We start from the raw sequence: 12,268 nt of genomic DNA on the forward strand, positions 1-12,268 counted from the left end.
AAGGGATGCTTCCTATTCGGCCAAAGACTCTTTCCTCTTCATTTTGGCACCCAAATAACTTACAAATGCATTCAAATCATCCTTAGGGTCGAACCAACACATAACCATTAGGCCAAGAGCATGTATTTTCATTAAAGTCTTGTTTTTTCATTAAAAATCATGTCATTTTAGGAAGGTACAAGGGCTGGCCGAACCAACATGTACCTATTCGGCCAAGTCCCTTCAAAAACTATAAATAGGCCATTATATTTCATTTGTAATCACACCTTTTATTTTAATTAAAGTGAGATTTTTCTCTTTCTTAAGTCTTGGTGACTTTTTATCGACTTATCAAGTATTTTATACTTGTGGCATCAACCCTCTTCTTACATCTTGATACTTCTGGTTCCTAGTTCATATAACTAGTGGGTCAAAGTACTTATCACCACCCCTTGAAGAAACAATATAAAGATTGGGTCTTTGCTCTCTATAGCATTAGTTCTTCTTTGAGCGTTCTTCAAGATACCATCCTCACAACCATCCTTTTGTTTCATCGCCATAACCATAACCATTTCAATCCTCTTCCGCTTTCATCTCTCATTTATTAATTAGCCTACCTATTAAACCATACGTTTACCACCCTTATCCATTGTGTTTTGAGCCATTCACTTGTGCAGGTTGTTTTGCTTCCTTCCTAGATCCACAATCAAACGAGAAGGTAGAATTACCTTACATCAAGTGGGTATCAGAGCTTTGGTGGAAGAAAGCAACGTGTAACAACAACAACGAAGATAAATACAAAAAAAAGAAGTGCAGTGAAGTGCAAAAGTGAAAGAAAGCAAGAAAAAAAATTCAGCAAAGAAAACAAAAGCACTCAAAAGAAGAAATTGAAAGCACTTGAAAAAGAAAAAGAAAGAAAGAAAGAAAAGTTGGAAGCACTCATCAACAATTCTCATCACCAAGCCATTCAAGTAAGCCTTTAAATTTGATTGTGGTGATAGAAGGTTGTAAAGTGACTTGTGTAAGCAACCCCTTTTATTCTTTTCTTTCTATTTCTAAGCCACCCTTTCAATTTTATTTTGTTTTCCATTCCTACTAACCCATTTGCAGTCGATGCCAAACAAGTAAAAATTACTCGATATAGTATTGAGTAAAAGTTTTCTAGAACTTGAGAGAAGAGAATCGAGAGGAAAAAGGCTGGAGCGTGTGTGAGATCAGAAGAGGACAAGTAAAAGCCATTAAAGTCCTAGAGTGCAAACACGAGCGGATTGAGTGACATCAAATTTTCTTGGAGTGACTCGTGAGGCTTTGTGAGAGTATACTCTGGTAAGGTCCTATACACATTTCAAATTTTTCCTTATTTGCTAACATGTCTCTTCCATCCAACATTCTTGTAGTCAAAAGGACTTTGAGCATTCAAAGTCAAGAGGATGAACAAAGAGACAATATTTTCCATACCAAATGTCACGTGGGAGATAAAATTTGTGTGGTTATCATTGATGGAGGAAGTTGTACAAATGTAGCAAGTACTCACATGGTAGAAAAGTTGGGTCTCAAGATTTGCAAACATCCTTGATGTAAGGCAAATCTACACACTTTGGTGAGAAGAGTAGATAGCCTTATTGTGTCCCGATCTAGGATTGACAAGTACTGATGTCCTTGAATTAATAAGCTTGGGCTGCAAAATAATAAGACAGAAATATGATTAATAATGGGTTTAAGAAATGAATAATAATATAAGTAATGGAATAAAAGAATAAGAATAGAGATGGCTGCGGAATTGATGGATTGATGGGTGTTGTTGATGATGGAAATGACGAAATGGAGATGGTGGTGATAGTATCCCAAACACGCCAAAGAGGAAACTATGCTATGTAGCACAATCCCGGTCTTTACAAACTTGCTTGAGGGGTGGTGATCGTGTCTTCAACCCACTAGATAACAATCTAGGAATTTAGGAATCAAAATGGAAGGAATGACGCCACAAGTATAGGAACTACACTTGTTTAATCGATAAAGTTCACAAAGAACTTTGAAGAGAAATAACTCACAAGAGTATATTTTTATATAAGAGATGAGATGAGTACAAATGATGGCAAGCCACTCTATTTATAGGAAATGAGAGGGCTTGGCCGAATGATTACAAGTTGTTTCGGCTAGATACATGTCTCTAGGAAAATACATAATGCTTGAGATGAATGAATAAGTCCTTTGGGCTTGTGATGGTTCGGCTAACTCTTCATGAAAGGCCTTAATGATTCGGCTAAGGATGGGAAGACATCTCCCTTGGCCGAATATGTATGTTGGTTCATCTTGGCGCCATTTTCCCCTTTGGCCGAATGGTGGTGTGTCTCTTCATGCTTGGCGCCAAAAGGCTCTCATGTGTATGGCATGTGATGTGGCCGAATAGGCATGGAGCCTCTAGCTCATGTTTCTTGATGATTTAAGCATCCAATAGGTGTGATCTCTTCACCGATGTGTTCCTTGTTGAAAAGGCATCTTCATGGGCAGCATCATTCATGAAAGGTCACAATGTTTGAGAAAGGTAACCCTTCATGTTTGAGCTACTTCGGGTGTGAATGAGCTGGTGGTGACCTTAGATGACTTGTAACATGATGAACGTTTGGGCAGCTCCTTGTGAAAAGGTACCTCTTGAGATGGCAACTATTCGCGAAAAGGTACGATTTCACAAATTTTGATGTAGGACATATTTGAAGTGTCCTAAGTGGTGATGATGATGGTGCAACTCCCCAGCTGAAATGAGTTCATCTTGTAGCTCAAATCTTCAGCTCAATCTAGCTATGAGCTCGCAGCCTCAAAACAACTTTTCATCGATGAATCCTTATGATCTCTTAAGCATCCCTATGTGAGTTTCCTTGCTGTTTCATGCTCCATTTAGCTCTAATGCAGCTCCCAAGTCTTGGCCGAATGTGCCTACACGCATAATATAAAAAAAACTAAGTAAATGAACTTATACAATGTATTATATAATAATGTGGACTATAGTATATATAACTTATATCTCATATATTAATGATTAAGTTATTATAATAACCATAGATATTATATGTATGAAAATAATTATGAAATAAACATATGTATGTAAAGTTAGAAAGTTTCTTCCTTGTAAGGGTGGAATAGCCATGATAATCATGATGCTGATTGGATCACATCATCCTCCCCTTCTTTTAATCGATTTGTCCTCAAATCGAAAGATCTTCCTTTCCTTGAGTCATTCCATTTGATAAGTACCTTTATAAAAAGATTCATATCTTTTGAAAGAATGCCTTGTAAGTTCTTGATCTGGAAAGAAATAAAACTTTCATTAGTATGAATGTGATCAAACAAAATTAAAGTTAAGAAATACTTCCTGAAAGATGTAGATTCAAAGTTCATGTCTATTGAAGGCATTTGGCTTTGAATGTTGATGTCCTTTTGTATTCCAAAATTCATGCCCCTTTCCATAGATAGTTGCATTAATTCATGAAAGGTGATGACTCTGGAATGGTGATGTCCTCATAAGTCACGCCCTTTGGATGAAAATCATTTCCCTTTGGTTTTCAATAGGCATGTTTTTTGATTCTTGATGGGTCACGTCCTTTGGATGAAGAGTTGCCATTCTTTGCTCTTCAATAGTCGCACCTTTTGGTTCTTGAAAGATCACATCGTTTAGTTTACTAAATTGATGGATTGTGTTGCTTGGTTCATCCTGCAAATCAAAGGAAACTTTTGTTTGGTTAAGGTTAGAAAAATCAGCATCAACTTTGCATCTTGTTAATAGGCATCTTTGTGACAAGCACTTAGAGGTATAGCACTTGTTTTTGGAATGTTTTCTTCCTGGTTTAACTTCGATTTTCCTTTCCTCATGGCCTCAACACTTTGTTTCATCTTGATTTGATCAACTTGGACTTGTTTAGGTGTCAAAGGTGTTAGGATGATCTTCTTCCCTCCATGGTTGAATGAATACTTAGTAAAACAATCATGAATGGTCCTCCTATCATATTGCCATGGTCTTCCAAGGAGTAAATGACTAGCATGCATAGGAACAACATCGCACATAACCTCGTCCTTGTACTTGCCAATAGAGAAAGGAACCATCACTGTTTGTTGACATTAAGTTCTCCTCGTTCATTTAACCATTGTAATTTGTAGGGATTTGGATGTTTCAACGTTTGCAATCCCAATTTCTCCACCATGATGGTACTGGCAACATTAGTACAACTTCCACCATCTATGATCATGAAACACACCTTTTCTTCACATGGCAGCGGGTATGAAAGATGTTTTCCCTTTGTGCATCGTCTTCTACTATTTGAGCACTTAGACTTCTCTTGACCACTAGGGCTTCACCTTCTACCGGAGCACCAATTTCGGTTTCTTCTTCCTCAACTTCTGTTGGTGTCGGTGCAGCTTCTTCTTCTTCATGGTCAGATTCAATCTCACCATTTCCAAGTAATAACATGGTGTTTCGGTTGGGACATTGTGTGGATATATGTCCCTCCCAAGACACTTAAAGCACGTATGTCTCTTGTTCGTTCAGGGATCTCTTTTCCTCGATTCTCTTTATTAATTTGGGAAGCATTTGATGATTCAGCCTTCTCTTTGGTAGGAATAGGGGTAGACTTCCTCAAACTATTGTTTGGACTCCATCTTGAAGATGTAGGCACTGAAGTACGAGAGATAGATCTTCTCCGAAGTTGCCTTTCTATTTTCATAGCCATTTGCACCATTTCATCAATTTCGATGTAATGATACAATTATAGTGTGTTGGCAATCTCAGGATTGAGTCCAGCAAGAAATCTAGCCATGGTTGCTTCGCGATCCTCCTCAATATTGACTCGGATCATTGCCACTTCCATTTCCTTATAGTAATCCTCTACACTCCTTTGGCCTGCTTTAGGTTCTGCAATTTCTGAAACATATCCCGATGATAATGAGTAGGAATGAAACGTTTACGCATGATACCTTTCATTTCGAGCCATGTTGAAATTGGTCTCTCTCCATTCCTCCTCCGAGTAATAGTAAGTTGATCCCACCATATCAAAGCATAATCAACAAATTCCATAGCTGCCAATCTTACTTTCTTGAGTTCGGAATAGTTTGGCAACTAAACACATGTTCCACCTTGCTTTCCCATTCAAGATAGGCTTCTGGATCAGTCTTTCCTTGGAATTGAGGAATTTTGATTTTGATGTTGCTCATTATCATCAACATTGGCACGCCTAGGTCCTTGTATCAATGCTGGTTCTTCTTTATCATAAGGATTTGGGACATCATCTTCTGGAAGAGGTTGTTACCTCCGAGGAGTATCATTGTTTCTGGTTTGTGGTTGATCTCGTCTTTGGTCTAGTTTCTCATGGAGAGCATCAAATTCTGTTCGAAACATCCTTATCATTTCTCCAATCAGTGCTTGCATTTGCAAGTTGGGTTGACCTGCATTTCCTTTAGGACTTTGAGACATGGTTAGTAAATAAAACAAAAATAAACCTTACCAGCACACTCACAAAGTCTCACAAGTTCACTCCAAAGAAAAGATAAGATCACTCAACTCAACACGTATTTACTCTCGGGAATATATATTTGGCTTTTAACAATTCCCCTTCTGATCTCACTATCTCAATAGCCTTTTTCCACTCAAATTTCTCTTGCTAAGTCCTTCGAAGAACTTACTCAAGATTATAAAAAGTTAATTCCTTCCTTTGTGTGCGTCGGCTGCAAATAGGTTAGGATAGAAAAGGAATAGAAATGGAAAAGTAGAAGAAAGGATTCAAAGGTCTTTTAAAGAAAGAAATAGTTGAAGACAAGGAAAATGAAAGGATAGAAAAGGAAGAGGTGACTTACAATTCAAGAAACAACACTTACTGCAACCTTTCTCAAGAAACAATAAGGTTATCTTCTCTAAATGTAGATGGCCTCTTTGATGTACTTTGCTATGGTAGAGCACTTTCCTTGGCTTTGCTTTTCTTTTTGAATTCTTTTCTTTTCTTTTCTTCTTCTTTTTGTCTTTTCTTTATTTTGCACTCCAATTTTGTTGAAGGAGTCTTTTTTTCTCTTTTGAATTTCTTTTTGCTTTGTACGCCAATGACACTTTTGTTGTCAATCCAACTATGCTCTGATTACCGCTTGATGTAAGGCGAATCTACACACTTTGGTGAGAAGAGTAGATAGCCTTATTGTGTCCCGATCTAGGATTGACAAGTACTGATGTCCTTGAATTAATAAGCTTGGGCTGTAAAATAATAAGACAGAAATATGATTAATAATGGGTTTAAGAAATGAATAATAATATAAGTAATGGAATGAAAGAATAAGAATAGAGATGGCTGCGGAATTGATGGATTGATGGGTGTTGTTGATGATGGAAATGACGAAATGGAGATGGTGGTGATAGTATCCCAAACACGCCAAAGAGGAAACTATGCTATGTAGCACAATCCCGGTCTTTACAAACTTGCTTGAGGGTGGTGATCGTGTCTTCAACCCACTAGATAACATCTAGGAATTTAGGAATCAAAATGGAAGGAATGACCCACAAGTATAGGAACTACACTTGTTTAATCGATAAAGTTCACAAAGAACTTTGAAGAGAAATAACTCACAAGAGTATTTTTATATAGAGATGAGTGAGTACAAATGATGGCAAGCCACTCTATTTATAGGAAATGAGAGGGCTTGGCCGAATGATTACAAGTTGTTTCGGCTAGATACATGTCTCTAGGAAAATACATAATGCTTGAGATGAATGAATAAGTCCTTTGGGCTTGTGATGGTTCGGCTAACTCTCATGAAAGGCCTTAATGATTCGGCTAAGGATGGGAAGACATCTCCCTTGGTCGAATATGTATGTTGGTTCATCTTGGCGCCATTTTCTCCCTTTGGCCGAATGGTGGTGTGTCTCTTCATGCTTGGCGCCAAAAGGCTCTCATGTGTATGGCATGTGATGTGGCCGAATAGGCATGGAGCCTCTAGCTCATGTTTCTTGATGATTTAAGCATCCAATAGGCGTGATCTCTTCACCGATGTGTTCCTTGTTGAAAAGGCATCTTCATGGGCAGCATCATTCATGAAAGGTCACAATGTTTGAGAAAGGTAACCCTTCATGTTTGAGCTACTTCGGGTGTGAATGAGCTGGTGGTGAGCTGACCTTAGATGACTTGTAACATGATGAACGTTTGGGCAGCTCCTTGTGAAAAGGTACCTCTTGAGATGGCAACTATTCGCGAAAAGGTACGATTTCACAAATTTTGATGTAGGACATATTTGAAGTGTCCTAAGTGGTGATGATGATGGTGCAACTCCCCAGCTGAAATGAGTTCATCTTGTAGCTCAAATCTTCAGCTCAATCCAGCTATGAGCTCGCAGCCTCAAAACAACTTTTCATCGATGAATCCTTATGATCTCTTAAGCATCCCTATGTGAGTTTCCTTGCTGTTTCATGCTCCATTTAGCTCTAATGCAGCTCCCAAGTCTTGGCCGAATGTGCCTACACGCATAATATAAAGAAATAAACTAAGTAAATGAACTTATACAATGTATTATATAATAATGTGGACTATAGTATATAATAACTTATATCTCATATATTAATGATTAAGTTATTATAATAACCATAGATATTATATGTATGAAAATAATTATGAAATAAACATATATGTATGTAAAGTTAGAAAGTTTCTTCCCTTGTAAGGGTGGAATAGCCATGATAATCATGATGCTGAATTGGATCACATCAATCCTCATCCTTATAAACTTCATTAGCTCAACGATAAGGGAGAAGCCAAGGTAACCAAGCAAGTTGTTTTACCTTTTTCAATTGGAAGATACAATGATGAAGTTCTTTGTGACGTGGTGCCCATGAGTGCAAGCCACCTTATACTAGGACGTCCTTGGCAATATGATAAGAAAGCTACTCATGACGGATTCTCTAACAAGTACTCTTTCCAGCATCAAGGTCATGAATGCCAAGTGACCCTTAAGTCACACATAGAAGAATGGGAGAAAATGAAGGCCATAAAAAGAAGCTTTGAAGAAGAACGTTTTGAGGAGACAAGAACAATTGGAAATGAATCTGTTGGAGTTGAAAAGGATGTTTTGCAAGTAGTGGAGCAAATTGAAAGTGGCAAATTTGAAAAGGATAAGTATAGAGAAGAGAAGCAGAGTGAAGGATAAATTTTACCTAACAATTCTTCTTCTACTATTTCTATTTCCTTGCAGGATATTCAAAGAGACATATCTTTTCAAGTAGAAAATTCAAGAAACGTGATGTAGGTTAACCAGGCTTCTTCAATAATGGAGAAGTTGGCAACCTTGTTGTTTCCCGATCTAGGAGAGACACCAAATGCTACACCTTGGATTGAAAGTAATATGCACAAAAAGAAGAAGAATTGATTAAGTAATATGATAATTAAGAAATGAAAAGTAAATGGAAATGGAAAGAATTGAAATGGATAGAATAGTTATCAAAGAAGGGCTGCGGAAGTGTTGTATAATGATCCTTCAAGTGATGATGAATTCGACCTCCAATGGTGGTGATGGACGAATGCCTTGTTGAGGATGAAGGATAATTCAAAGATGAAGAAATGGAAATTTATAAGTTGGTGATAATATGGGCGTGATATGGTGATGGAATATGGTAATGATATAGACGTGATAATGGTGATGGACTATGGTGATGATATAGGCGTGATAATGGTGATGGACAGATTGTATCTTATAAAACTAAGAAGGAACTAATGCTATAAAGGAGCAAAGACCCGTTTCTTATAAGTTCTATAAGGGATGGTATGAAAGGACTTTGACCCACTAGTTATTTAAACTAAGAACCAGAAGTATCAAGGTGAAGGAATGACGCCACAAGCTTTAGAAAGGCTTTCTTAATCGATATAGTTCTAAAAAGAACTTGAAGAGAGAATAATCTCACAAAAGGATTTTAATTATCAAAGGGTTGAGTTTACAAATGAATGCCAAAGCCGATTTATAGATTTGTAAAGGCTTGGCCGAATAAATACATGCCTTTTCGGCAAAGTACATGTCTTAAAACGAAAATAAATGATGCTTGGATGAGGGGAGATGTCTTTGGCAGAATGGTTCCCATATCTCTTCATCTTGGCGCCAACTTGAAGCATGATGATGTTTAGGCCGAATAGAGAGAATCCTTTTCATTTTGGCGCCTATTTCATTCACATGCAAAGCACATGGGTGGCTGGTCATGTGGTACTCACATGGATGGTGTAGAATGCTTAAGGCGTGGACTCCTCCATGGCGTGAAGATGAACAACAACTTAGGCGTGACTTGGCATCAAACATGTGTCTAGGTGACATGGCATCAATGGGGCAGCAACTAATTATGAAAGGTCACATTTGTGTGAAACAACCTTTCATCATTTGAGCTACTTCCCATGAGTTTGAGCTGAAGTTGAGCTGGCCATAGATGAAGGACATGTGTACAAGTCATAGGACAGCTCCTTGTGAAAAGGCACTTCTCGGAATGGCAACTCTTCGCGGAAAGGTACGAATTCAGAAAATTCAACCTAGACCATATTTGTAGTGCTCTATGTGGTGAAGATGATGGTGCAACACTCCAGTTGAAATGAAGTCTATAGCTAGCTCAAAAGTCTAGCTCAAGTGAGCTATGAGCTCGGGGGTCAGCTAGCAACTTTTCACCATTTGTTCTTCATGATCTCTCGAGTCATCCTATGTAAGATTTCCTAGCTTATTGATTCCAATTCTAGCTTTAAGTCAGCTCCCATGATGTGGCCGAACATGTACCTACAAAAGAAAGCATTTATAAGCTAAGTAATATAACATATAAATATGTGGTTCATAACAATAACTTCATACATTCATAATATCATCATCATAACTATAATTATAATGTATATAAGCTATTATCATAACTATGTTATAAAGAAAGATTAAGTTAAGAAAAATCCCCCTTTGAATATTGAGAAAGGTTGGAGATGCAAGTTCATTTGTGACGCTGAATCGGATCACATCATCCCCTCCTTCTTTAAAGCAATTTGTCCTCAAATTGAAGGATGGTTTCTTTTCAACGTTCCTCCATTCCATAGTTATTGTTTTGTCAGAAATTGGGATCCCTTCTTTAGGCTCTTGAGTGAGATATGCCCATGTAAATTTGCTCTGAATATTTAGGTCCCTTGATATCCCAAAAGTGGTGTTTCTTAATACTCCAATAGACATGATCATTGAATTCTCATAGGTCACATCCATTGGTTCTTCTAAAGACACATTCTTTGAATAAAAATTGATGTCCTTTGCTTTTCAATGGTCACATCTTTTGGATTCCCAAAGGTCACGTCTCCTAAATATTCCTTTTGGCAAATGGTGCCTCTTGGTAAATCCTACAAGTCAAAGAAAAAATATGCATGTTCAAAGTTAGAATAATCATCTTTAACCTTGCATTTTGTCAATAGGCATTCTTGAATCAAACACTTTGAAGAATAAGCACTTGTTTTTGGATCAGTTTCTTCCACGGTTGTTGCTTTTCCTTTCCTCATAGCCTCAATACTCTGTTTCATTATGACTTGATCATTCTGAACTTGTTTAGGCGTTAAAGGAGTTAGGATAATCTTCTTTCCTTTATGGCTGAACGAGTATTGATTGGTAAAACAATCATGAATAGTCCTTTTGTCGTATTGCCATGGCCTTCCAAGAAGTAGATGGCTAGCGTACATAGGGACAACATCACATATAACCTCATCTTTGTATTTGCCAATGGAAAAAGGAATTATCACCTGTTTGCTAACGTTGAGTTCTCCTCGTTCATTTAGCCACTGTAACTTATATGGATTTGGGTGCTTCATTGTTTTCAAACCAAGCTTTTCCTCCATTATTGTACTGGCCACATTAGTACAACTTCCACCGTCTTGATGGTGTAGGCGCAACATTGCGAGATGTATGTCTCCTATTCAGTTGTCTTTCAATCTTCATTGCCATTTGCACCATCTCATCTAGTTCGATGTAATGATACAACTCTAAGGTATTGGCAATTTCGGGATTAAGTCAAGCAAGGAATCTTGCCATAGTTGCTTCACGATCCTCCTCAATGTTGACTCGGATCATGGCCACTTCCATCTCTTTGTAGTAGTCCTCCACACTCTTATGGCATTGTTTAAGATTCTATAACTTTTGAAACAAGTCACGGTGATAGTGAACAGGAATGAATCGTTTTCTCATAATACCTTTCATTTCAAACCAAGTTGAGACCGGTCGTTCTCCATTCCTCCTTCGGTTAAGGGTAAGTTGACCCCATCATATTAAGGCATAGTCTATGAACTCCATGACTGTCAATCTCACTTTCCTCATCTCGGAATAGTTGTGGCAACTAAAAACATGTTCCACTTTGCTTTCCCATTCAAGATAGGCTTCAGGATCAGTCTTTCCTTGGAATTGAGGAATTTTGATCTTAATGTTGCTCAAATTGTCATCAACAATGGCACGTCTAGGGCCTTGGAATGCTGCTTGTTCACCCTCGTCAAAATTTTCTTGAACAGCTTCTTCTGGAAGGGGTGGTTGTTGTTGTCTTCTATTGGCTCCATTATTACGGGTTGGTGGTAGATCATGGTGTTGATCTATCTTTTCACGAAACATTCTCATCATTTCACCAATGAGTGCCTGCATTTGTAAGTTTTGTGTTCCTGCATTTCCTCGGGGACTTTGAGACATGGTTAGTGAAATAAAGTAATTTAAAACCTTACCAGCACACTCACAAAAACCTCACGTGATCTCTCCAAGAAAATTCAGATTGCACTCCACTCACTCTCGTGTTTGCACTCGGGGATATGATCATTGGCTTTTAAATTGATCCCCCTTCTGATCTCACCCTCTCGTTTACCTTTTACCACTCAATTCTCTCTTGTGGGTCCTTTAAAGAACTAACTCAAGATTGAGCGAGTTTCTTAGTTTGTGCGTCGGCTTAAAACAATATTGTTAGGGTATAGAAATGGTTATGGTAAAGGTAGGATAGAAAAGGTTAAGAAATTATAAAGTAATGAAATAAGAAAATATGAAAGAAAAGGAAATGAAATAGTAAGTAAGTGAAGATAACTTACAACTCAAGTTGCAACACTTACTATCTTCCTTCACAAGAAACAACAAGGATACCTCCTTCAAGTTTGATGTTGGGCAGATTGTATGGTGCTTCTCTTGGAGTATACTTTGCAACTTGCTTCACTTTTCTTTTGCTTTTGATTTTCTTCTTTTTCTTTCTTTTTCACTCCAAATTTGTTGTAGGAGTCTTTTCTTTTCTTTTTTTTATTCTTTCTCGTTG

This window comes from Hibiscus syriacus, unplaced genomic scaffold (genome assembly GCF_006381635.1).
Source record: "Hibiscus syriacus cultivar Baekdansim isolate YM2019G1 unplaced genomic scaffold, ASM638163v2 tig00110151_pilon, whole genome shotgun sequence".
Lineage (NCBI taxonomy): Eukaryota > Viridiplantae > Streptophyta > Magnoliopsida > Malvales > Malvaceae > Hibiscus > Hibiscus syriacus.